The 26804-nt window shown below is 41.5% G+C and overlaps 1 long non-coding RNA gene across 1 annotated transcript; it reads left to right on the top strand.

Annotated features, from left to right (window-relative positions):
* Positions 1 to 6073: 6073 nt before the first annotated feature.
* On the top strand, positions 6074 to 24304 carry LOC140698937 (uncharacterized). The gene is made up of 4 exons (XR_012076948.1): positions 6074 to 6241; positions 19382 to 19445; positions 22617 to 22719; positions 24234 to 24304. It is a non-coding gene; the product is annotated as an uncharacterized lncRNA (long non-coding RNA).
* The last annotated feature ends 2500 nt before the right edge of the window (positions 24305 to 26804 follow it).

Here is a 26804-nt window from a genome sequence, read left to right as displayed (position 1 = left end):
CCCATGGTGGGGGGCCTAAACTGCAATGTTAATTATATTACAGTGGGCATTGGGCCATGTCCGGTTAGGTCCTTCTCGCTACTGCGCAGTTGTGGCGGTCAGGTTCTCACCGGTTTCTTGCTGGCACTCAACTAGAGGAAGAAATGTCCCTTTATGCCGGGGGCGGGCATACCATCACCTTCCAGACCATCCTCTGTCTCCCCCACCTATCTGCCGAGTGCCCCCGCTTATCCAACTACCTAACAGAACCAAGTGATTCTCTGATCAGGTACCTGGCCTCCCAGGCCTAACTGTCTTGCAATTCGTAGCCTTTCTTGGCAGCAAAGTGATTTGCTGTGCTGTGCCTAGACTGCCCTCTGGGCAACCTCCAGGAGCTGTCAGGACGATATTATTTTTGCCTCATTATTCAGATGGGGAAACAGGATCCGAGAAGATCCTGTTTGCCCAAGATCTTGCCCAAGGTCAAGAGAACCAAGAGAGAATTCATGGTTCTCATTTTTGTGCTCTTCCTGTAGTACTGAGGTGAGCTTCTGATCTTGGGCTGTCCCACCGGAGTAGATTCGGGGCCCTCAGGCCTCCCCCGCAATGCTTGTCACCTACAGAAGGTACTTGGACATGCTGCCCTCCACAGGGGGTAGCCCTCAAGCCTAAAGGGGCCAACTTTTGATAACGATGCAACTTATCTGGTCCCCAAGTCAGTCTGGCAGAGGTGGCACTTGGGAAATCTCTTCAGTTCTGCAAATGTCTATACTGTGTGAAGCCTTTTCATTAGAGCACATCATCCCCAAGGTTCCAAAATGATGCTAACACCCTCCAAGGCATAGCATTAACCTCATTCCTGAAGGTGTAACTGAAATTAAATGGGCAAAGTTCTTTGCTTGAATTGTATGACGTGCTCTGTCATTTCTTAGAAGAGTTTTAGCCTGTGGCAGGAACTGCTGTATGATCACCGAAATCTTTCCCCCCTGGACACAAAGCTAGCCTTGCAGGAAGGTGTGGCCGCATGATTGCATTGGAATACCGGCCACCGTGATGCATGCTGCTTCCAGGGCTGGCCCAGGAGAAGTTCTCGTGTGTGATTCTCCATCCTTTTTTTTGTTGTCTGTTGACTGGGTGCAGAGACCCAAGGGGATGCTTGAGCCACCAGAGTTTTTCAGCTTATCTTCCACCTCCATCTCCCAAACCAGATAACTCTGGTTCCTTAGCCTTTCCAGACTATAAGGCTAGATTCCCCCAGATTCATGTCGGTGTCCTCCTCTGCAGGCATTTAGAGTTCAGTTTTCTCCCTTGCGACTAAGTTAGGTACCACACTTGCATTTCCTTTCCATCTTCCCAGAATACGTCGACCTTTCCTACTCTGTGGTCTCATCTCGTATCTGTTCTTTTCAGTGACTTTACTGTGTCTTGGGAGGGACTTTTCAGGAGAGGGCAGAGACAAACAGGTACAATCCTTCCTGATTCCACATCAGTCTTGTATGATCATCTTCAGAATCAACTCTAGAGATAACAATATTGAAAATAACTTCAGAAATAGGGATGTTGCTTTTGGGAGTTATCGTGTGGGATTTTTAAGCGCAAACTACACACGCATTGTTCCTGTGCCTTTAATAAACTGGATAATTATTAAATAGGAAACTAAGAATATATATAATGTCTTTTCTTTTCTATTTATTTATGTTTAAAAAGAACTTCTTCTCCCGTTTTGCCCCATGAGCAGCCAGCTTGTTTACCTTCATCACCGACTTGGACTGGTGCCTGACTCTGAGTCAGGCCATGGAGGGCTGGCAGGCTGTCTTGGCAGGAGGTGGCAGAGGGAACTGAGATCAAGTGGGCAGTCAAACTGGAGCCATTTCAGGTTCTCCCACACCCCTGAGGGTCCATGGCTCTATCTAATGTCTGATGTCCACTTGTAATTTCATGGCTCTTTTCATTCAGGCAGGAAATTCTCATCCCCTCAGCCTCTCCACTGAAGTTACTGAATAGCTTTCATGTGTGTTTTAAAATTTTATTTTGCAGGGGTGGGTATAGCTCAAGTGGTAGAGTGCATGCTTAGCATGTGCAGGGTCCTGGGATCAAGCCCCAGTACCTCCTCTAAAAATAAATAAATAAGTAAACCTAATTACCCACCTCCAAAAAAATAAAAATTATTTAAAAAATTATTTTGGCCCTTTTTCCAAAGATCAGTTTAGAGAAATTTGAATTGAACTCCATCTTTTGGGGACTTTAGTATTTGCAAATATCAGAAGGCACCCCCTGGCTATTATATGTCCCTGGAGAGGACAGATCAGACTAGATTCAGGATGAACTTGAAGGACTCCTCTGCGGTCACGTGTGACCATTAGCGATAGCCTAGACCCCGTGAAAGCATAAAGCCCTGGAGAGGAAAGCGCTCTATGGAAAGAGCAGCAAAGCTTATATTCTCTGATTTAGTTTGTAATTTTACTAATTAAGAAACATTATGTCTGGGCAACTGCATGCCTATTCTCTGAGCGCTCATGGGCAAATCCATTAATCCTACAGGGGTTCTTGTGAAGCAAATAGTTAAATTTACTACCATTAGTAAAGATTATAGTATAAGTATTTATGTCGATTTTAATAACATTAGTTACACTAATAAAATATTTACTAATAAGGATTAAGTTATTATTTGTAAGACTATCAGTCATCTGTTTCTGGGTGAGCAGAGACACGCAGGTAACAGGCTGTGTCTGGGGACACGAGGAGAATTAGGATGCGCTTTGCAGTGGTGGCCAAGAGGTGACCCCGAGGAGTCAGCTCGGTGGGGCAGAGGGAGGGCAGGGACTGGGCCTCAGAAGCTCAGCAAAGGCTCTGCACAGCCCGGGGATCTGCTTGTTTTCAGTTAATCAGCCTTGTCTTGAGTGAGCAGGAGAGAATGTTCTGGGAGTTTAGCTCCTTACCCTAAAATGAGCGGGCAAGACATGAGATGGGAGACGGCAGTACAGAGAGGGCACTGAAGAGCCGGGGAAGTTGGCTGCTTTTAGGACGGGCCCAGGGCACAGACACCATGGAGTTAGGCTCTGTCATATGCCACCTACTGTTCTCATTCCACAAAAAGAGAGATCAGGGACCCACTTCCTTTGATGTGTAGAGAAGGTGGGTTGTAGCTGATGACATGCGTTAAGTCCAGGTGACTTGCCTCCATCTGGCCCAGAGTCTCAGTCAAAGACAAGCCAGGGAGAATCACCCCCTGGTTATCAAGCTGATAAACTGAGTTGCTGTCCCAACCCTCTGACTCCTGGGCTCCTTCAGGGGCACGAAGCAGGGATGAGAATGCAGCACACTCCTTCCTTGGCCAAACCCAGCGCTGTATGGACTTTGGCTCCCCCGTGGTCACCTAGGCTGGAATTCCATCTAGACCCCATCTGTTGACTAGCAAGTAGGTCCTTGATCACACACTGGTGTCCCTTGTCAGATTCTGGTTGTAACTTTGTGGTGATAGAAGTGGTTTGTGGGCAGTGGGCAGTCAAGTCACACAAACATGAACAAATTCTTAATAAGAAATTCCTTTTTTTTTTAAACAAATACTTACTGAAAAATGGAAAGATGAGTTGGCAGGAGATTTTTTTTGGGTAATAACTACTCTCCCCATGCCGTTGTTAAAGGGAGGCAAGGCAAGAGAAAGAAAGATTTGGAGATGGAGGAGGGGTATTTTCGTAAACTTAATTAGGCAAAATAATATCAGTGGAGGGAAGAGTCCTGACCTCGGAGAAGAGAGCTGAGTGACTTCAGGGAAGGATTTTCAAATTTAAGCCCAACCCCTTCTCTCTCCCTCAAGTCACCTTCTTTCTTCCCCTGTCCTCCCCTGGCAGGCAGTCCCCTCCCCCTGCCCAGAGGCTCCCTCTTCACTTTGTAGGTACAACATCCAATCTTTATTGAGGTCTCAATTTTTTTATCTTATTTCCTTGGGGAGGCTTTTTTGACCACCCCTCCCCACTGCACACCTCTGCCATCCATTTCTCCACAGTCTAGCCTATGAGCCCATGAGAGCAGGGACTGTGTACTCAGCCTCTAAGACAGTGCCTGGTCTATGGTGGGTGCTCAGTAAAGAAATACAAGATGAAAAAATGACAGTTCGAGCCCTTGCTCACCTTAGTTTCCCCTAAAATCTTATTTCCCTTCCTGTTCTGTTTCTACCTCCCAGTGCACATATTTCGTATGAATCCAGGTGAATTATAGACGATAGATCAATGAGCTCTAGTCTTCCTTGAATTCTCCTTGGCATCAAGCATAGAACCAAAAACCTGACAGAGGGTGCTATAAGTACTTCCTGATCTGTTTAGTGAATGATAAGACTGCCCACAATTACTAGACCTTTCTTTCTCCATCCTCATCCACTCTCGGTGACTTATCCCTTCTCCCAAGGGCTCCACTCTTCCTTGGCCCCAGATCACTCAGCCAAAAAAGGGCAAAGATGAAGCCCATAATTAATCCCACTTGCAAGTATCTTCAGAAAGACTTTTCCAGGACTTTAAAAAACCAAGTTAAATCTTGCAAAAACTCTTACGAGGGTCCTGAGGCTCAGCAGTTATCCCCTTAATTCTGAGTGATGGAACCAACCTAGCAGGTTGGTTATGAGAGCTCATTGCCTTGGTTTTCCCATATATATAATGGGGTTAATAGCCCCTGCCTCCTACCTTTTCCATGGGAACATGGTGAGATAGTGTTGTAACATTCATTGCAGTCCTCAGATGAAAGGTCTTGTTGTATAAACACCAAATGCTATTAAAAGCCCTTGACTTGTGGAAGATCATGGAGGCCTCATTGATCATGGTGTTCACAGCAAGATGGATGAAAAGACAGAAAGTTGAGCACAAGGACTTCTTGGCACTGGGATCTGGCAACTGCCCATGAGAATTAGGATCTGTGCATGAAGCAAGAGCCTAAAAGCAATTTGGCAGTGATCCCAGGGGAAGCTTTAAAATGCTTTTAAAATTTTAAAATAAATTGACAAAATAACTGATCTTTGTTACTAAATCAAATGGTATACAACTCTGATAATAAAAGCCACTGTGTCTCATCTCATCCTTTTCTAAGTCCTGTCCTTTTCCCTAAGGCTGCCCCTTGTAATCTTTTTACTTTATTTTGGTGTTATTTCCCATTTCTCTAAATAAAGTGTTTATAGTTGTTTTTTGATTGATCAGTTTTATAAATTAGTTATTGAATTTTTGCCATTGATCTGTTAGGATGTTACCATTGTCCATCCCCTTCCCTCAGCCTTTTCATTTAGCTATGCCATGATTCCATTTCTTTGATCAGTTTCCTTTGAAACTTCATCATAAACTTACCACTATTTCTTGTTCAGCCTTAGACATTTTCGGACTCTACATCTTATAAAATGGGACATTTTAGGGCATCTCTACCCTTCCTTTCAGCTCTCCTTCCTGCTGTCCATGCCTACCCCCAACTTCTATCATCTGAACTTCCACATTGTCAAGATTTACATTTATACTCTGCATTTGGGCTTAGTCTGTGGGTTTAGTTTAAGAGCTGAAGATCATTTTAACTGTTTAGTGCAGAGCCCAATTTTATACTGAGATTATATTTTCTCTCTTATAGAACTTTCTAAGTTCTATCTATAGTCTTTACTTTCTTTTTCTGGCACTGTTTGCTTTTATTACACCTCAGTATATTCTGAAGTACTTGATCCAAATAGGCATTCTGCAAAATACCGTCTGTCCATTTGCCCCAGATGCCCCCCTCCCAGACCCCCCATCCCTTGACTGACTGCTCTCTAAATGCTGCATGGCCATCACTCTGGGGCTTCCTCACTGCTTCGGGCTTTTGGAGCCCACATTTTTCTTATTCCGGCTTTCCTCTTGTTTTGCTGAAGCCTATCCTCAATAGCTTCCCCCAAAAGACGTATTAAAAATAAATTCTGAGTTTTGAATGCTTAGAAGTGTTTTTATTCCTGCCCTCAACATAAGTGGTAGTTTGTCTAGGTGGAGAATTCAAGGTTGGAAATAGCTGTTTCCTAGAACTTTGAAGGCATTATTCCATTGTCTTTTAATTCCTAGTGTTGCTGAGGAGAAGCCTGATGCCAGTCTCATTCTTGCTCCGTTGTGGGTGACCTGTTTTCTTCACCCTGACATCTTACAGGGTCTTCTCTTTTTCATTATCATTGTGAAATTTCACAGTGGAGGGTCTAGATGAGGGTCTGTTTTCATTGTCCTGCAGACTTGGCGGGCCCTTTCAATTTAGAAATGCTTATCTTTCATCTCTGGTAAGTCCTTTCATACAGTTTCTTTGATAATTTCTTCCCTTTATATTTCTGAACTCTTTTTTCCCTTTTAAAAAATTGAAATGTAGTTGATTTACAATATTATATTAGTTTCAGGTGTACAACATAATGATTTGATATTTTTACACATTACAAAATGATCACCCCTCTGAACTCTCCTTTTGACTCTTACTGGTGCTTACAGGCAGAATTGAGTCCGTGAAAATTAATATGTTGAAGCCCTAACCCCCAAGTACCTCAGAATGTGACTTTATTAGGGGATAGTGCCTTTCAAAAGGTGATGAAGTTAAAATGAGGCCATTAGGGTGGGCCCTAATCCAGTATGACCAGTGTCCTTATAAGAAGTGGAAATTTGGACACGCAGAGAGAGATGGACACGCAGAGGAAAGACTGTGTGAGGACACAGTGGCGTCTGTGAGCTAAGAGGCCTCAGAAGAAACCAAACCTGCCACCACTTTGATCTTGGACTTCTGGCCTCCAGAACTGTGAGGAAATAAAATTCTGTTGTTTAAGTCACCTGATCTGTGGTGCTTGTGACAGTCCCAGCAGACTAGTACGCTGGTCACGTTCAAGAGATAACCGTACAAATAGACAAACTTGAACTGGCTCCTTTTTAATAAAAATTTATCAAATTAATTTTTTATTATGGATATTTTTATAGCAGAATATAAAAACTAAATGATAAAAATTTCTTCTAAGGGTACAATTTAACTTCATCTTTTAAAAGTTCATCTATTTTTTAAAAACTATGCATACTCAGGTAAAAGAAGGCTCTTTGACTTAAACTTATAACTTCAGAATTAAACTCTAGAAATAAATCCTATGGCCATCTAAAAGTTTATATTGACAAATTGCATGCAGTTTCAAATTATAATGCAATATTTGCACACATAATAACTATATATACACTTCACTTACATTGTTGATATATAGTAGTTACCCAAACTGTCTTGAGAAATGAGGCTTAATATAGATTCAAACTAAGTAGAAGATCAGTCTCAATTACAACATTTCTTTCACAACTAATAAGAGATCATCCAAACATTTGCTGAATATAAAAAAAGTCCCACGCTGCGTGGTGTGCTCTGGAAATTCCAATGTATTTTAGGTGAGAGATGGTGACCATGAAGGAGCTCACAGCTGTGCTCAAGTGTAAGGTTGGAGGAACTCTGGTCCAGAGAAGGGGACTGCCCTCCACCGACTGGCCTCAGTGCAGCTCAGGTGGAGATCTGACTGAGTGAGTGAATGCAGCCTGGCAGCCTGGGAGGCCTGAGTGGAGGGGAGGGAACAGCATGGCTTTAATACGAGGGCCCACTCCTGGGAAAGGGACCATTAGGACTTGGTGCTTGGTCCCCTGGCTGGCTTGTAAAAGCCCCCTGTGATGTGCTGATTCTCATGACCTCCTCCAGGAACTTGAGCACTTTTAGCATCTCTGCCATCTCTTCTTGTATAGACTGTAAGGATCTCTCTTTCTTCAGTTCTTGGATGAGAACATTTTCTTCCTCGAACTTAGGTTGACCGTCGTCAACTTTCTGTAAGTGTCAGCGAGGCTGGGTGTGTTTACTGGCTCCTTCTCTAGCCTGGCATTCTTTAAAGTTCTCTCCGTCTTGGCACACTCCTGTTTAGCCACACAAAGCTTGTTGATGAGGTGGCACTTCTCTTCGATCTTTGCAGCCAGTGTTTTTGCCAGTCGCTTTTCATGTCTTCCATTAAGTTGACTTCTAACAGACTGAATAAGTCTGAAAGTAAATAAGACAGCCACCAATAAGGTGAGGACAGGGAGACTTAACACTGCCTCCCAGTGGAGGCTCTGGAACATGAACTGGGAACACAGGCCATTGGGTGGCAGCAACACCAAGACTGCACTCAGCTTCCTAAGGATCCCAAAGCCAAGCTCCACAGTGGACGGCAGCCTCTCCATGGCACTGGCCCACCCAGGGCTCTGCATGGTTACCGTGGCTCCACCAGCCACAACAAGCCCCAGGGGACACCCCAGCATTCCACCTGGAACCCAACCAGGAACTGACATCCTGGATTTGCCAGTTATCTGGTCAGTGTCAGTGGGGAGGAGGAGGGGTTGAGGGGGGGGGTTGTCAGAGGAGAGAGTGGTGACTAAATTGTCATTTTCTCCATTATTGTCTAATGGTAATTTTTTTCTTACTTCTTTCTTTTTGTGTTTATATCTGTACACAGTAGAAATACAGTGAAATGTGTCAATGTAAAATTTATGATTTCACAAATCTTTCAAATTCCTAACGCTCGACAGTATTGGAAAAGTCAGTGTATGAACCATGTTTTTGTATCACATCCATTAACACAGAATATATACCCTCTGTCACATTTCAGTTGAAATACACACACTCTCACGACATGCATCCATCAGTTTGATGGTGACTGAACTTGATAAAAATGAAAACAATCACAATGTATAATTTGATGTCTCTCTTTTGCTCTAAGTAATGTTTTTAGACCTACATGTTTTTATTTGAATATGCCATTCATTCTGTTTGTAGGGCTGAATAATTTGACCTTGTAAGATTATATCACAAAATATTAAACCATACTCTTAATAATGGACATTTGGGTTAGTTCAAGTGTGGGTTAATGGAATACAACTCACCCATAAAAAAGGATATTTTGCCATTTGCGGCCCCTCATTCACTTTTTTTTTTCACTTCAAAAACTAGAATTTTATAACTGGCAGAGACATTTCCTTAACATTAAAAACAACAAAACACCTAGAAATAAACTTAACCAAGGAGGTTACCTATACTCCAAAAACCAAAATGACACAAAGAAATGGAAAGATTTCTTCTGCTCTTGGATTGGAAGAATCGACACTATCAAAATGGCCACACTACCCAAAGCAATCCACAGATCTAACGCAACCCCCATCAAAATACTCGCGACATTCCTCACAGAACTAGAACAAACAATTCCACAATTTATAAGGAACCACAAAGACCCCGAATAGCGAAAGCAATTTTTTGTAGGTCTGTATTTTTTTTTTCTCTTTCTTCTTTTTGTTCTCTTTTCTTACGGTTTGGTGACTAGAGAAGGTCCTTTATCATTTGTCGTAAAGCTGGTTTGGTGGTGCTGAAATCTTTTGGCTTTTGTTTATCTGCGAAGCTTTTGATTTCTCCATCAAGTCTGAACAAGAGCCTTGCTGGATAGAGAATTCTTGGTTGTAAGTTTCCCCCTTGCTTCACTTTAAATATATCGTGCCACTCCCTTCTGGCCTATAGAGTTTCTGCTGAAAAATCTGCTGATAACCTTATGCAAGTTCCCTTGTATGTTATTTGTTGCTTTTCTCTTGCTAATTTTAACATTTTCTCCTTATCCTTAATTGTTGTCAATTTGATGACTATGTGCCTTGGTGCGTTCCTCTCTGGGTTGATTCTGTGTGGTACTGTCTGCACTTCCGGGACTTGGGTGACTGTTTCCTTTCCCAAGTTGGGGAAGTTTTCAGTGATTATCTCTCCAAAAATTTACTCAGGTCCTTTCTCTCTCTCTTCTCCTTCTGGGACCCCTATAATGCGAATATTAGTGCACTTCATGTTGTCCCAGTGTTCTCTTAAACTCTCCTCGTTCCTTTTTATTATTTTTTCTTTTTTCTGTTCTGAAGTAGTGATTTTCACTAATCTGTCTTCTAGCTCATGGATCCATTCTTCTGCCTCATTTAGTCTATTCTTGGTTCCTTCTAGTGTATTGCTAATTTCAGTGATTTTGTTCTTCAACTCTTTTTTGGGTGTTCTTTATATTTTCCAACTCTTTACTAAAAACTTCACTCTGTGCATCTATACTCCTCTTGAGTTCTCTCAACATCTTGGCCATCATGACTTTAAACCCTTTCTCAGATAACTTACCTATCTCCTCATCACTTATTTCTTCTGGGGTTTTATTTTGTGCCTTGGCCTGGTAGATACTCCTTTGCCGCCTCATATAGTCTATCTTTCTGTGTGTTTGTGGATTTCTTCCACAGGCTTTAGGATTATTGTTTTCTTATTTCTAGTATCTGCCCTGGTGGACAAGGCTGGACTAGAGGCTTGTGCAGGTTTCCTGGCAGGAGGAGCCAGTGCCTGCCCACTGCTGGGTGAGGCTTGGTTCTGGACCTCTGGTGGGCGGGTCTGTGTCTAGAGGCCTTAAAGGCTCAGGAATTCTGCTGATGGGTGGGGCTGTGTTCCCACCCTGTATGGTGTTTGGCCTGAGGCTTGCCTACAGGTTGTTGGGCTGGGCTGGGTCTTGGTGCTAATGATCCAATCAAGATGTCAGCCTCCAGGGAAGCTCATGTAGATTAACACTCCTGGAATGTCAGCCACCAGCTTTTACGTCCCCTGAGTGAGCCACAGCCGTCCCCCACGTCCCCAGGAGACCCTCCAAATCCAGCAGGCGGGCCTGGCCCAGGATCCTATGAAACCACTGCCTCTGCCCTTGGACCTGGTGCACATGTTTCTGTGTCCGCTTCTCAGGTGAATGGAGCCTCCATTTCCCCCAGTCCCATGAGGCTCCCAGAGCAAAGCCCCACTCACCTTCAAAATCAGACGTCCTGGGGTCTCCTTGTCTTCCCAATGCCACGACCTGAGTTGGGGAGCCTGACGTGGGGCTTAGAGCTCTCACTCCTGTGGGAGGGCCTCTGTGATTTAACAAATCTTCAGCTTGTAGGTGGCCCACCCAGGGGGTATGGGGCCCAAGTATATCACAAGCATGCCCCTCCTACCGTCTCTTTATGTTTCCAGTTGCAGAAGATCTTTTTTCTAGGTTCCAGTCTTTTTTCGATGGTTATTTAGCATTTAGTTGTGGTTTTGTTGCAGTTGCAAGGAGGGGCAAGCTCATGGTCCTACCACTCCGCCATCTTGACCGGAAATCAAATTGGCTCCTTTTAATAAGGAGAATTTATTGGCCCACAGAACTACATATCCAAGGGTGGTATTTGACCACTGCTGAATTCAGGGGGCCAAGCAGCCTAATTGAAATGTGGCTTCTTTCATCTCTCAGCTGTGTTTTCTACTTTTTGCCTTTATTCACAGGCCCTGGGTGTGACTGGGTCACATGCTCCAAGGTTTTAGTCCAGTGGAAAAGAATCTCTATCTTTTTTTCTGTGGCTTCAGAAGAAGTCTCCTAACTCTTGATTGGTCCCTTTTGAGTCATGTGTTCTGAGCCAGTTACTGAGACCAGGATAACGTGATGATCTGATGATCAAGTCCTGTGTCATACACTTCCCTTGTGAGCTAGGGGTGTGGAGTCATCCCCATTCAAACCCCATGAATGAGAATGGGAGAAGGGTGATGGTCTCATCTGAGGGAATTGATGTAGGGGAGCCAAATGACAGCAAAGCTTCAGAAGTGCTCAGTTACACTTTGAATTGTGATTTTCAATGTGCCTGGTAGCAGGAGCATAGCGGCATTCAAAAAATGTAAGTCTAGGGATTTAATAGTGACATAATGGTGAGAGGCAGTAAGGATGTGATCTAATTAGTACTTAGTGCACATTTACTGGGTATCTTTTTTTTTCAAGGATTTGTTTGGTATTTTCATGTATTTATTCTTTAACGTTAATTTTTTTCATTTTTCAGTTTTATTAGAATTGTTACAGTCTGACTGCACATATACAATATATTGCATGTAAATATATATATACAATATACTGCACATATTTTTTTTAGTTTACATATATGTACTGATCATTGTTTCCAAGAACAGAGTAGAGCTTTAGCTTTTTAAACTTACATAGTTATCAAAGGAATAAAGCCAACCAGAAAATAAGAATCAACAGAATGCAGTAATCCAGTCATAAAGGACAGTCAAATGTGCTTATACATATCTAAGAAATCAGTCATGCAAGTTATAGATAATAAGTAGTTCATTTGTTTCCTTTTTTTTTTTTAGATTCCACACATAAGTGTTATCATATGGCATTTTGCTTTCTATTTCTGGCCCACTTCACTTAGAATGACAATCTCCAGTTCTAACCATGTTGCTGCAAATGGCATTGTTTTATTCTTTTTTATGGCTAAGTAGTATTCCATTGTGTGTGTGTGTGTGTGTGTGTGTGTGTGTGTGTGTGTGTGTCCCACATCTTCTTTATCCAGTCATCTGTTGATGGACATTTGGGTTGTTTTCATGTCTTGGCTATTGTGAATAGTGCTGCTATGAACACTGGGGTTCACATGTCTTTTTGAATTATGTATCTTGTCTGATATATGCCCAGGAGTGGGATTGCTGGATCACATGGTAAATCTATTTTTAGTTTTTTAAGGAACCTCCATACTGTCCTCCATAGTGGCTGCCCCAATCTAGTAAGGACGTGATCGAATTAGTATTTAGCGCACATTTACTGGGTATCTTGAAGATAAGTGCAGATGAGGACAAAACACATTTTTTTAATCTTCAGTGAGTGTGTATGTGGTCAGTGGTTGATGCAGAGTTCCTATTTGTGGCCAGCTAGGTTGTCCTAGAGCACTTTCCTGTGACCTCTGTCTTTGTAGTGGGATGAAGAGTCACGGCTCATCTTATCAATATCCTGAGACTCCATGAGAGAGCTCTGAGAAGAGAAACTTATTTCAGAGAGTTTAGCATCACTAGTCACCATACCTTCATTTTTTCTCTTCATTCCATACCTTCTATCCTCAGTGCATGTGTGCCTGAGCCCTTCTCTGAGTGATGACCCTCAAGCTGATGTTAGGGTGGAGAAAGTGGGACACTTTTCCTGTTAGGAAATCTCATTAAACTCAGTGAGATTTGAACACCCTTTATAACTATCCTCAGGAAACCCATTTCTGGGCTTGATGCCAGTTTCCATTCCTGACTCGCTGCATAGCCTTGGTCTGCAATTCCATAGCTCATTGCCTCTGCTTCCCCACTGGAGAGCAAACCCCAGCCAAGACCTGTTTTTTCTCCAAGATATTGTGATATAATTAGAGATTTACTTTTCTTCTTCTAAATTTATTTCTTCCCACAAGGTGTCCTCACGGGCAACTAATCTCAGTTAGATGAGAGGAGGTAATAATAATAATAATAATAATAATAATAATAATAATAATAGCAACAACAGTAATAATAACTTACATCTAATGAGTGCTTTCTACATATCAAGAACTATGCTAAGTGACCATGTTACGCACTTTGTGTACATTGTGGTCAGTGGTCTCATCACATTGTTGCCGCTTGACATGTGAGGAAACTGAGGCACAGAGGGCTCATCTGGGTTTGCCTCGTTCTGGAGCCATTGTCCTCAACTATTGTTGAGAGCCACCTTCCTAGACAGCAGGAGGTCGAGGGCTCGTGGCCCAGGACTACTCAAACTCAGTGGCCAGAGGACTCGAACTGCTTGGGAGATTCAGAAAGAAAGTTTGTTTTGTTTTGTTTTTAAATTTGAACTGCGGGGTCGATTAGCCACTGTGACAAAGGCCTTTAAAATATAGTAACATTTTATTTTTCACTCATATCGTAGTCCAGTGACAGTTGTGAAGAGAGGAACAGGATACTGCTCCCTGTAGGCATCCGGGGACCGATGCAAACTTCCTCCAGTGAGTCCACCCTCCTGTCTGTCCTCGGAATCCTCTCATGCAGCTGCGGATGGACAATGAGCAGGAGGATTGTCCACGGAAAGTTATTATGGACCAAGCCTGAATGTGGTGCTTATCACTCAGCTCACAGCCCATTGGTGGTAACTTGGTCACCTGGCCACACCTAAATGCAAGGAGGCTAATGGTGTCCCAAGCAAGGAAAATTAGCCCTCTGCCATGGTCACAGAACAGGAGAAAGAAGCTTTGTGATTATGGAGCCTCACATTGGTGAGGAAATTGAGGTAAAGAGATTGAGTGACTTGCTCAAGTTTATACCTAATGGGACCTCTTTGTCAACAATGATTTCAAAATACCATTTAAGTCAGTATCAGGGCTCACCCATTAATTGTTAATTAACAGAATGTTTTGCTCCTGTAACATTGGCTTTCAGTGATAAAAGGGTTGCAAGCACATCTCTGTGGTACAGGTACTTTCTATTTTAAGAACCGGAACACACTCTTCACATCAGTATGTTTCACCCAACTCTTCAGCAAAACTTCTGCTAGTCTTTGGGCTTGTCACTGCTCTTCTAAAGTGTGTGCAGTTGGTGACATCTTATACCAAGAGCATCATCTAATACAGGAATTTTGTCATTAGCTCCTCTGCTTCCTCTTTAAGTATCGTGTTGTTTTTCTGAACGTTGGGGCTGGTTTTAGAAGCTTTTGAAACTGTCTGATTTATTTATTTTTGTCACGAGGACCATAATTTTTAGCCATGCCTCTGTCGATTTTTTTCGCTTCTCCAATGACTAGATTAATCAATTTCTTTAGAAACAAGGTCCCTAGGCGTTGTTTGCACATGGAACAAGAGCATCAAATGGCTTTGTATTTGAGAAGTTCTGTAACAGACAGTGCTCCGGGCACTAGAGACGAGTGTATCACCCGTCGTTAAATCAGCTTTTCAGATATTATCTGATACGGCGCCATTTCACAGAGGTAGCTTTCTTTTTCAGCTGCTGGGGAAAATCATCACATTCAGAGATTCACTTACCCCCATACAGACTCAGTACAGTCTATGTTTATACTGGCATCCTTTTCATTCTGTATATTTATAATTTTATTTTGAAATATAGTATTGCTATTACTGTTTTAATCATGACTCTTACACTTCAAGGAGTCATATTTGAGGGCTTACCCCATTTTCAAATTGGCAGCATAATATAATGCCAGACATAATTAAAGTAAAAATGCTAATTTAATGACCATGAACAATGACATGCAAATGATGGAAATTAAAATACTTTGTCTGGGACAAACCACTTTTTATTAATTGAATGCAGGTCAGATTAGGCCAGTTCCATCCTTATAGAGCCAATTCCATCCTTAGAAATATAACTGTTATTGGAAATGACATGCGATTTCTGTGACAATAACAATCAATCCTTCATTTCCAAATCTGCACGATAACATAAATGAAAAATTCCACTGCTTTCCCCTGAGATTACCAAACTATCTGTAGCTACTTGACAGATCACTGGGGAGCCTCTGTGGCTGGTGGGACCCACCTAGGGTTTGTATCGATAGGATCTGTTGGTCTTCTGGGAATTCAACCATGAAAGTTAGGTTCATACACCCCAAACATTCTTGTGGTCCTTCATAAAGCCATTTAAATTTGTCTCAGAGAGGCCTTTTTCCTGGACTTAAATCTGTCTCATCAGAGGTACAGGTGGGAGGTTCAAGTAAAATGTGAACTAGCCCCTCTCTCAACAGGACTGCCTTTGGTACCCGCAGGGACATAGGAAGGAGGATTCCATGAGCCGTAGGCCTGTTTGCCTTTGGTTATGGGCTGAATTGTGTCGCTCCAAAATTCGTATGTTGAAGTTCTACCTCTGCCGAATGTATTTGGAGATAGGGGCTTTAAAGAGGAATTAAGCTGAGGGCATTAGGGTGGGTCCTAATCAAATCTGATTGGCGTCCTTATAAAAAGAGGAGATTAGGACACAGACACTTTTGAAGACCACGTGAAGGAAATACAGCCAGAAGACAGCCGCCTACAAAGTAGGGAGAGAGGCCTCAGAAGTCAGCCCTGCTGACATCTTGAATTCAGCTTCCAGGCTGCAGAGCTAGGAGGGAATTAATTCCTATTGTTTAAGCCGCCCCAGTCTATGGTACTTTGTTATGACAGCCCTAGCAAGCGAATACACAGTAATGTACCCAAACATTTCAGCTGTCAGGGGCCCTGATGCCTGAAGACAGGAGGCAGTGTCCGGCTGAGGGGCTCACTAGTGAACCTGGAGGTGGTGATGAGGTACCTTCCGGCAGCTTCTGAGACACCAGGGCCTGGAGGTCAACACCACCAGAGCACAGGCCAGGGCAGAGTAATTTAAAATAAGAGGATTTACGTCCTAGCTGGACAGGGTTTGTTCGTGAGCATGGAGGAGACACAACCTGGGACCCCAGGTGCTGGGTGAGGGGTTTGTGGGAGGCTGAGGCCCTGCATTTGCACGTGAGTACAAGATCCTATAAAACTCATTGTAAAGTCATGACTAATATGATATAATAAGAAAAATGATCTCTCATATTTGTTAAAATTTGTGCTTATTTTATGATTGGCTCTCTGGCTTTGTTTCTCTCCAGATTGCTTCCTAATTATGGTTTGCATTTTAGGGGGCTTTTTGAGTAAGGTAGTATACATTTTAAAAAAAATCTGCTTATCTCTTTTATTTTTACCTTTATGTTTCCTGTATTCTTTCTTTAAAACTTGTGTGTATGTGCACACACACAGACACACACACACTTTCTGAAATATGATGAGCACTTACTAAGTTTTGAACACTGCTGAATGCTTTCATATATAACATCTTAGAGACGTATTATGCTCTCTCTCCACTCCTCTCCATAAAGGCAAATTGTATACTTCCTTCAAGATGCATCTCATGTGCCATGTCCTCTATCAAGTATTAGTGATGATGGTTATTTTTGAGCACTTACTGTGCTAAGTAGTTTATATCCTCAAATATAAGATACTTTCCCCCCTTTTACAGATGAGGAAACATCTGCAGACTGGTTGTAAATTGTTTAAGGTTACAGTGCTGCAACCAACTCTCCACTGTTGTATTTTTAGATACCTAGTTACTAAGTGATGGAATTAGAATCTAAAAAAACAGCTGTCACTTATGGAGCACTTACTCTGGACCAGGGGCTGTGCTAAATGCTTTCCAGGGTTTATTTCATCTAGTCTCAGAACCCGATTAGGTATTGTGTCTCTGTTACAGATGAGGAGACTAAGGATCAGAGACCTTAAATAAATCACCTAAGATGACACTAGTGATTGGTGAAACTGAAATCCAAACTCAAGTCTGACACAAAAGCTCAAGTTCCCTAACCCTAACCAAAAATGATATTTTCTTTGCTCTGAATTCCTAAATTATGTGCCTACCTACCATTTGTTTTTGCTCTGTGTATTTTTTTTTTTCATTTGCTCATACAGACTGTAAACTCTTAAAGGCAACCATCTTGTTCTGTCCCATCTGGACTGTCTCACAAAGTGCCGGGCCCACACCTATCTCTTGATACGTGTGCCTTGGATGGATGAATGGATGGGGAAGATGCATGGAATGGTGGCTGGAGCACTTTTTGTTAGTAGATCTGGCAGTGGTTGGCAGACATCAGTGCTGACGTCTCCAATGCTCACAGCCCCTCAGATGCTAATGGTTGCTGCAGAAAATTGTGGTCATTCCCAATAGACAGAGCAAGAGCCTGGGAGCCATGGGGAAGCTTTAGGCCCAGAATATGTCTGTTTTGGTGAATGTTTGGTGTGCGCTTGACGAATGTAGTTGTTGGGTACAGAGTTCTGTAGCTATCAGTTAAGTTTAGTGGGTTGTGAAGTTTGCTCAGATCCTCTGTATTCTTGCTGACTCATCTCCTTGTTCTGTGGTTACCGAAAGAAGGATGAGAAGATCCCCAGCTGTGATTATGAATTTGTCTATTTCCCCCTTTAGCTTTGTCAGTTTTTACTTTTCTGCATTTTGAAGATTTTTCATCACATGCATATACATTTATGCAATTTGTGATTGATATGTCTTTCTGAGGAATTGACCGCTGCGTTATGAAACATCCCTCTTCATTTCTTGTGTTAATTTTTGCCTTGCAGTCTGTTTTGTCTGATAGTGTCACCGCCACAATGGCTTCTTTATGTTGACTGGTTGCATGTTGTGTTTTTTCCATTCTTTTACTTTCAAACTACTTATGCCTTTATGTTTAAAATGAGTTTCTATGTTAAAATGAGTTTCTATGCAGAATTCATATAATTCAGGTGGATTGTGTGTGGGTTTTCTTAGCCTTGTCTGGCAATCTGTCTCTTTTAATTGGAGTGTTTATTTCATATAAGTTTAATGTCGTTATTGATAGCTTATAGTTGCCCAGCTTGCTAGTTGTTTTCTGTTTGTCCCTTCTGTTTTTTTGTTCTTTTGTCACTCATTTTCTTCCTTCTTCTGGGTTACTTGAGAATTTTTTTTTTTAGTACAAACATCCCTTGGAGATATTGCAGGTTTGGTTCCAGACCACCGCAATAAAGTGAATGTCACAATAAAGTGAGTCACACAAATATTTTGGTTTCCCAGTGCATGTAAGAAAAATACCATATGAGATCACTTATATGTGGAATCTAAAACAAACAAACAAATAAAGCATAAATACAAAACAGAAACAGACTCACAGACATAGAATACAAACTTGTGGTTGCCAAGGGGGAAGGGATAGACGGGATTTCAAAAATGTAGAATAGATAAACAAGATTATACTGTATAGCATAGGGAAATATACACAAGATCTTATGGTAGCTCACAGAGAAAAAATGTGACAATGAATATATATATTTTCATGTATAACTGAAAAATTGTGCTCTATACTGGAATTTGACACAACATTGTAAAATGATTATAAATCAATAAAAATACAGACATGCCAAAAAATAAAATAAAATAAAGTAAAATAAAACCCTTTATCACTCTTAAAAAAAACTTAGTTTGCACTATTTTGTAGTCTATGAAGTGTACAATAGCATTATGTCTATAGAATCAGTGTACATACCCGAATTAAAAATACTTTATTGCTAAAAAATGCTAATCATCTGACAATTCAGGGTTGCCACAAGCCTTCAGTCTGTGAAAAAACGCAGTATCTGTGAAGTATGCCTGTATTCCATTTAATTTCTTCTGTTGGCTTCTTAGCTGTACTTAATTTGATTTATTTCATTTTTTTGTCTGCTCTAGTCATAGCAATGTGTATCCTTAGCTTATCAAAGGCTGTTGAAGTCGATATTGTAACCTTTCACATTTTCCTCCTCTCTTTACCCTTCACATTCCAACTTTCCATTTCATACTTGACACTTTCTACTTTACAAATACAATCATTTTTACAACCATATTATTTCACTTGCCTACTCTCCCTATCCCTTGTTTTATTGCTGTCATGCCTGTTAGTTGTATATATGTGTATTACAAACTTTTCTTTACAGTGTTGTTATTTTCACTTTAAATAGTCAGTTGGCTTTTAGGGAAATTATAAGGAAAAATGTAATATTTACCCACAATTTCTGGTGTTTTCTTCTTTCTGTAGACTCAAGTTTCCAGCCAGTGATATTGCCCTCAGCCCAGGAACATCCTTTAGCCTTCTTCGCAGTGTGGGTGTACTGGTGACAAATTCTATCAACTAACTTTGATCTTAAAATCCCTTTGTTTCATCCTCATTTTTGAAGGCTGTTTTTGCTGTGTGTGCATCAGAGTTTGGGAAAATGTTTGGAGGCTGAAATTTATAAGGAATTTATAAGGAATCTCTTCAAAGACTGTACTAGCTGAATACTTCCATCAAAAAAGCAAATTACAAGAAGCCCTGGGGATTGAGAGAGAGCCCTAAGACGACCAAGTCTGTCTGGGACAGGGTTGCTTTTGATGTGGAGAAATGCTAAGTAATCTTTTAGATAGAAGGCTAACACTCTGCTTGTACAAATGTCTGCTTTAAAGCCAAGGGGCCTTTATTGTAAAACGCCTCGGGCAAATGAAGCCTTTGATGAGGGTGTGTCCCTTCCACAGATGACATGAAAGGTGATGGGCCAGATGTGGTTTCATACCACATAAAACACATCTGTAGGAAGAAGTATCAACACATGAAAACCCTGTTCTCTGCTATGCACATCTTTCATTAGGGTTTATTATAGTATCGGCTGTTCATGCACAAGCACTTATTAAGGACTGCAGAAGGTGCTGTCGGGGGATATGAAACCGAGCAGGACTGGCATCTGTTCTGCGGGAACTCGTGGGGAGGAGGGGCATGATCACCGGCCTGGGGCAGCTTGTACAGGAGCGACGGCCCAGCAGTCAGACATGCTGACAGGGGCACCAGGCCACAGCAGGGCTTACAGACCCTCATCACTTGGGATGAGGAGAAGGGGGCAGGGCTGATGTCACTATGGGAAATCTTTCTGGAAGACTTGGATTTTCATACCTACCTTGAAGGAGGTGGAAGCTGGGGATTAGAGAAAAGAAATGATGGAATTTGAGGAAAAGGAAAATAGGGGAAAGGAATAAAAGTATAAAAACACTAAAATAAACTTGGCAGGACATTTGTTTAGCTAGAACGTAGGCAGCATGATTAACAAGTAAATATGAGATCGCAGAATTACAGGCTATGGGGAGGTATGGACTGTGTGGAGCTGAGACGTGACTGAGCAGACTTGAATACAAGCTGAGATGTTATAATTTGATATGATGGGTAATCAGGAGGGAGGCACTAAATGGAAAACTACAATAGTACAAAAATAGAGCTTGAGAAGGGACTTCACAGTGGGATGAAGGAGCAAAGCTTGGAGTCACTGGAGGCTGGAGATCAACTAGGAAATTGTAGTAGTTTTAGAGCAGTGCTGGCCACTAGAAATATGATGCAAGCCAAATACGGAATTATAACTTTCCTTGTGGTCACACTGGAAAAAGAAAAAAGCAAAAGGTAAAGTTAATTTAAATAAAATTCTTTATTTACCTTGACATATCAAAAATATGACATCAACATGTAATCAATATACAAAATATGAATAAACCACTTAACAGTTTTTTCATACCAAGTCTTTGAATTTCAGTGTGCATTTTTACTTATGGTGCATCTCAATTCAGTTGTTAAATTTTCATTGGAAATCTTTTTTATAAATTGAAATATAGTTGATTTACAATGTTGTGTTAGTTTCTGGCATACAGCATAGTGATTCAGTTATGTATTTATATATAGGTATATTCTTTTTCATTATAGGTTGTTACAAGATACTGAATGTAGTTCCCTTTGCTATACAGTAGGACCTTGTTGTTTATCTATTTTATATATAGTAGTTTGTATCAGCAAACTCCTGATTTATCTCTCCTCCCCTTTCCCCTTTGGTAAACAAGGTTGTTTCTATGTCATGAGTCTGGTTTTGTTTTGTAAATAAGTTAATTTATGTCATTTCTTTAGATCCCACATATAAGTGATATCATATGATATTTGTCTTTCTCTGTTTGACTTACTTCACATAGTATGATAATCTCGAGATCCATTCATGTCACTACAAATGGCATGATTTCATTCTTTTTTATGGCTGAGTAATATTCCTTGTGTACGTATACCACATCTTCTTTATCTAGTCATCTGTTGATGGACACTTAGGTTGCTTCCATGCCTTGGCTATTGTAAATAGTGCTGCTATGAACACTGGGGTGCATGTATCTTTTCAAGTTAGAGTTTTCTGTGGATATATGCCCAGGAGTGGGATTGTTGGATCGTATGGTAACTCTATTTTTAGTTTTTTAAGGAATCTCCATACTGTCTTCCATAGTAGCTGAACCAAATTACATTTCATTGGAAATCCTTGATCTGTATTTAGAGTTTATAAAATTTGTGGTTAAACAAGTTGATTCACATAACTCAACTTCTTCCAAATATATTTAAATGTTTCCTAATAACTGAATTGAGTAACAACTATTAAATTAAAATTAATTAAAAGTAAGTAAAAGTAAACAATTCAGTTCCTCCATGGTCCAAGCCATATTTTAAGTGCTCAGTGGCCTCATGTGGCTAGTGACTGCCCCACAAGACAGCTCAGGTGCAGAGGCTGCTCCTGGGGAGGCCACTAGGAGTAGGAGCTTGACTGGAGGGAGTGTCCATCAGAGTTATGCTTATCTTGATGCACTAAAGAGCAGAGGGAGCAAATTAAGGAGGACCCAAGAGAGAATAAAAATGGTCTAAAAAGAAAACGACAAAGGAACTTAATGACAAAACAGAAACAGACTCACAGACATAGAATACAAACTTATGGTTACCTGTGGGGGAAGGGATGGGAAGGGATAAATTGGGAGTTTGAGATTTGCAGATACTAACTAATACATATTAAATAGATAAACAACAAGTTCATACTGTATAGCATGGGGACCTATATTCAATATCTTGTAACTTATGGTAAAAAAGAATATGAAAATGAATATATGTATGTTCATGTATGATTGAAGGAAGCATTATGCTGTATACCAGAAACTGACACAAAATTGTAAACTGACTATACTTCAGTAAGTGGTGTGTGTGTGTGTGTGTGTGTGTGTGTCTGTATACAAAAAAAGAAAGATGGCCTCCTTTGTCTAAAAATCCCTGATGACAGGGACACACGATTCTGCTCATGTTTCTTTTCAGCTTCGCTCAGCACCGGGCCAGACAGGTGTTAAATGCTTGTTAAAGACTCTCTGACCTAAGGAAACCACTTCAGCTTAAGTCTTGAATTGCTTCCAGCCTTCTCAGAGCACAAAGGTTTGTTCACATTTGTCTGAATTTCACCTTCTAGTCATAATCAGCGTCTGATCACAGAGAAGGGACAAGAAAGCTGTTTCTACCTGCTTCTCAGTGGCCCTGAATTAGAGGACGTTGAGCAAGAGCCAGAAAAGCAGGTAAAACAGAGCTTGATCTGGTTTTTTTCTCCTTTTTCCTTCTTTTCTAGCCCTTCTTCCCCTTCTATCCTTGTCTCTCTTCCCTTGTGTTAGAATTAATCTCTGAAGTGAACACAGAGAGGTGTTGCACTGCATTTAAAACATCTGGGGGCTTCTGATCCCCTCCAGTGATTTCTGCAGAAAACCCTGGTCCCTGCTCTGTGAGAGGACAATGGTCAGATCAAGACCCCGGCTCTCATGTCGGTGGAGACCAGAGTGAGTGGTGGCCCTGTCGCTACCTGCCAGGCCATGCCCATCATTGTTGGGCCCAGTTAGATCACAGCCCTATCTGCAGCTTCACAAAGCAGGCTTCATGTGAGATATTTGTTTCTACACTTTTTTTAGACCTTTTTTTTTTAGTACAGTTTTGGATGTACAGAATAACTCAACAAATAGTACACAGAACTCCATGTACCCTCCTCCCCTACCCTGTCACCCATGGCACACGATTTCCCCTGTTCACATCTTGCCTTAATGTGGTTTATTTCTTAAAATTAATAAACCAATATTAATACATTATTACTCACTAGAGCTCACAGTTTAAGGTTTATTCTTTGTGTTGTACATTCTAAGGGTCTGACAAACACATAGTGACATGGAAACACCAATACTGTGTTGTACAGAACAGTTTCATCTCCCTAAAAGTCCCATGTGCTTCACTTATTTAAGAAATCAAAAGGGCGATAATATTTCATGATGTCAAAATTACATGAAATTCAAATAGCAATGTCCTTAAATGGTTTTACTGGGAGCAGTCACACCTGCTTGCTTATATATTGTCTATGGCTGCTTTTGCTCTACCACAGACTTGAGCACTTGCCTGCAAGGCTGAAAATATTTACTCTGTCGTCCTTTGCAGAAAAAGTCTGCTGAGCCCTAGCCTTGACCATAAGTTCTAGGAAGTTTGAATTGTTGCCTCTCAGCACTCAGTGAGGGGCTGTAAACTTAGTAAGTTTCTACTCTAACCTGACTGATTTACGATACAAAATGTCCTGCCTGGAATATTAGCAATTATTTCCATAGTCAACTTTCTCCCAGGGCCCTAGAATCCCTTCTGCCGTTTTACTGATGGGTCTTTATCACTAACATGTTGCTTTTTTAAAAAGTGAATCTCTGGTAAGAGGTGTATGGTTGATATGTTCATAAATCATAAAATTTTGGATCAAAAATTCTTTCATTTGTTCATACAATGTCCCTCCCTCCCTCCAACAGACATTCATTAAGTACAATTGACCCTTGAACAACACGAGTGTAAACTGTGTGGATCTACTTATACATGGATTTTTTTTTTTCAATAGTCAATATTACATAATCCAAGGTTGATTGAATCCCCAGATGCAGACTTGTGGATAAAAAGGAACCACATATAGGGAGGGCCAACTATAAATTATATACGGATTTTTGGCTGTGTGGATGGTTGGCACCCCTAACCCTTGTGTTGCTGAATGGTCAATTTTGCTTTTTGTTGTGTGCAGTCTTGGTTAGGAGAGATCAAGAAAACAGCCTCCATCTTTAGGGAGATCAGAAATGAGTGTGGATGACAGACAGAGAAAATAACAACTACAACACAGTGTGGTGAGTGGTATAATTAGCTCCAATAATTGAATCATAGGCCCAAGCATTAAAGAGCCTCCAATCATTTATTTAACAAATGTTTCCTAGGTACTAGTTAAATGCCAGGTACTATGTTAGGTGTTGGGAATATTATGGTAGGCAAGACAGATTTTAAAGAGCTTTAAGTCTAGCTTATATTTATCATAAAGGTAGAAGGGATTTTTGAGGCCATGTGATGTCATCCAATTATCCAATGAAAAATTCTTGCTACGGCTCTCTTGGCAAGTGCCATTTACATTAATGTGGTCTACCTCCAGGGATAAGAAACTCATGGATAATTTATATCTAATGTTGAACAATTAGAAATGTTGGTTATGCTTTATTTGAGTGAAACTGTGCCTCTGAGTAAAAATTATATATTACAGAGCTGGAAAATGCCTGCTAGGAGATCTAAATTCTTTTTTTTTTTCATGTGATAAAAAAGGTATTTATCATCATTAAAATGTAAGCTCACGGAGGATAGGGATTTTGTCTTTTCTTTACCACTTTTTTCATAGAATAGACTCTGGCACACGATAGGCTTTGTGCCTTGGGTATGTGCCTTACGTAGGTATGTACGCAAATGAGTGGATAATAGGAGTTGTCATATACCAAGCATGGAGTATGTATCAAGCTCTTTACATGAATTATTTCATTTCTTTCTCACAATAAGATGGAAGTATTTACTAATTCCCATCCTACTGGTGGGTCAACTGATAAAGCGTAGGCTAAAGCTTTCTTTGTACCTTCTTGTGGCCAGCTGTCATTCTTGCCTGTACTCTGGAGACTTAGGATGTGAAGGCACTCCACAGGCTTGTTTCTTGGCACAGGGGGATAATTGGACAAGGGCAGGCAAAGGTGCATTGAAGAAATAGTCAAGCAAAGGTTGAATAACCTTTGTGGCACCCTTGAGCTGAGGGGCACTCCATGGGGACCATTTGTAAGCATGCCACGTGTATTAAGGATGGTAATACACAGCTGGCCAATTCCCTATTTGCTCTCAGATCCATCCCCTGCCTTCCCCCTACCCTTCTATGTACCATAGGGAACCATATTTCACAAACTTTCCTGTTGACTGGCTTCGGGTTGTGAGGCCAATAGGATCTGTTGGCAGAGGAGAGCAGAAGGCAAGATAATTCTGCCTCTCCTAATCTGGCAGTGACCGGCTCCTGTAAGCCCTAGCTCCTGCGAGATCGCCTCTCACTTTGTGGTCCCACCTCTGACTGGCAGCTCGCACAGGAGTTCCAGCTCCAGCCAGCCAGTTCCAGCATTGAGTTCTGACAAAGCTACCTTCTCTGGTCATCCAGCTGAGTCTAGGATGGAGCAGCATCCTGCTGTCGCTAATCACAGGGTTGCTTCCCCATCTCATGTTTGGATTCTAACCTCTTTCATCTTTCCTGTAATCAGTACCTTATATTAAATTCCTTCTGTTGAAAGACTTAGAGTTGTTTCTCTTCCCTGACTGGATGGACCTGACTGACAGACACAGTTACATCTCCAAGTTTCAAAGCCTTGGAACAATACAGATTCTGTTTTGTGTGTGTGCTTCAAGTCAAATCGGTGTTTACTGGGCAGCCTTCCATCATTCAGGACCTATGGCCCCTCTCCTTTGTGACTCTGCCATTCTCTAGGGCCTTGGAGCCCTCTCTCGGATGCTCCCGTTGGCAGAGGGGGGAGTCAGGAATCACAAGTGGGAGGGTTTTATGGGTCAGTCTTGGAAGTGACGTTTAACACTACCACCCACAATCCACTGGCCAGGACTCTGAGGGAGACTGATAAATGCATTCTTGCTGTGGGTCCAGGAGGAGAAGTAAATCAGTTGGATAACCAGCTAGTCAGCCTTGAAGTACATTGGGATGCTGAGGATCTGGCTGAGAGGGGCTGCGTGTGCACAGATTTCTCTCCGCTCCTTCTCTCTCCCATTTGCTCTTCTCATCTTGCCTTGTTCATACATAGTTCAATTGAAAGGCCCTTATGGAAACCTACTACGGGATGATGGCTCTTACTCTTTGGGGTAAGGACAAAGTGTAATGTATATGTTCTTAACCAACCAGTTAGATCACAACATGTCCCTTCAGGTCCCAGAAATTGGAACCTCGAAGTAGCCATGCGCAGACTGGGGACAGCTGAACATTTTTTCATACACTCCACCAGTGAGGGTAAGAATTTGCTCCCCTGTGCATCGATGTGGTGTATCCTCTGCTATTCAGATTGTGGATCCCATCCAGCCGCAGCAGCAGCAACATCCAGGAGTTTGTTAGAAATGTAGAATTTCAGGGTCCAGCCCAGCGTTACTGAATCAGAACTTGCCATTTAATAAGATCTAACCCCAGGTGACTTGTATGCACATTAAATCTTGGAAGCACTGGTGTAATTCATAAAGTTTATACTTTGCTCAGCTGGTATCACAGGCTTCTATGTGGGACACACTGTGCTGTTTCCTGGCTTAGGGA

The sequence above is a fragment of the Vicugna pacos genome, chromosome 10 (assembly GCF_048564905.1).
Source record: "Vicugna pacos chromosome 10, VicPac4, whole genome shotgun sequence".
Taxonomy (NCBI): domain Eukaryota; kingdom Metazoa; phylum Chordata; class Mammalia; order Artiodactyla; family Camelidae; genus Vicugna; species Vicugna pacos.
This window is presented reverse-complemented; position numbering and strand designations above follow the sequence as displayed.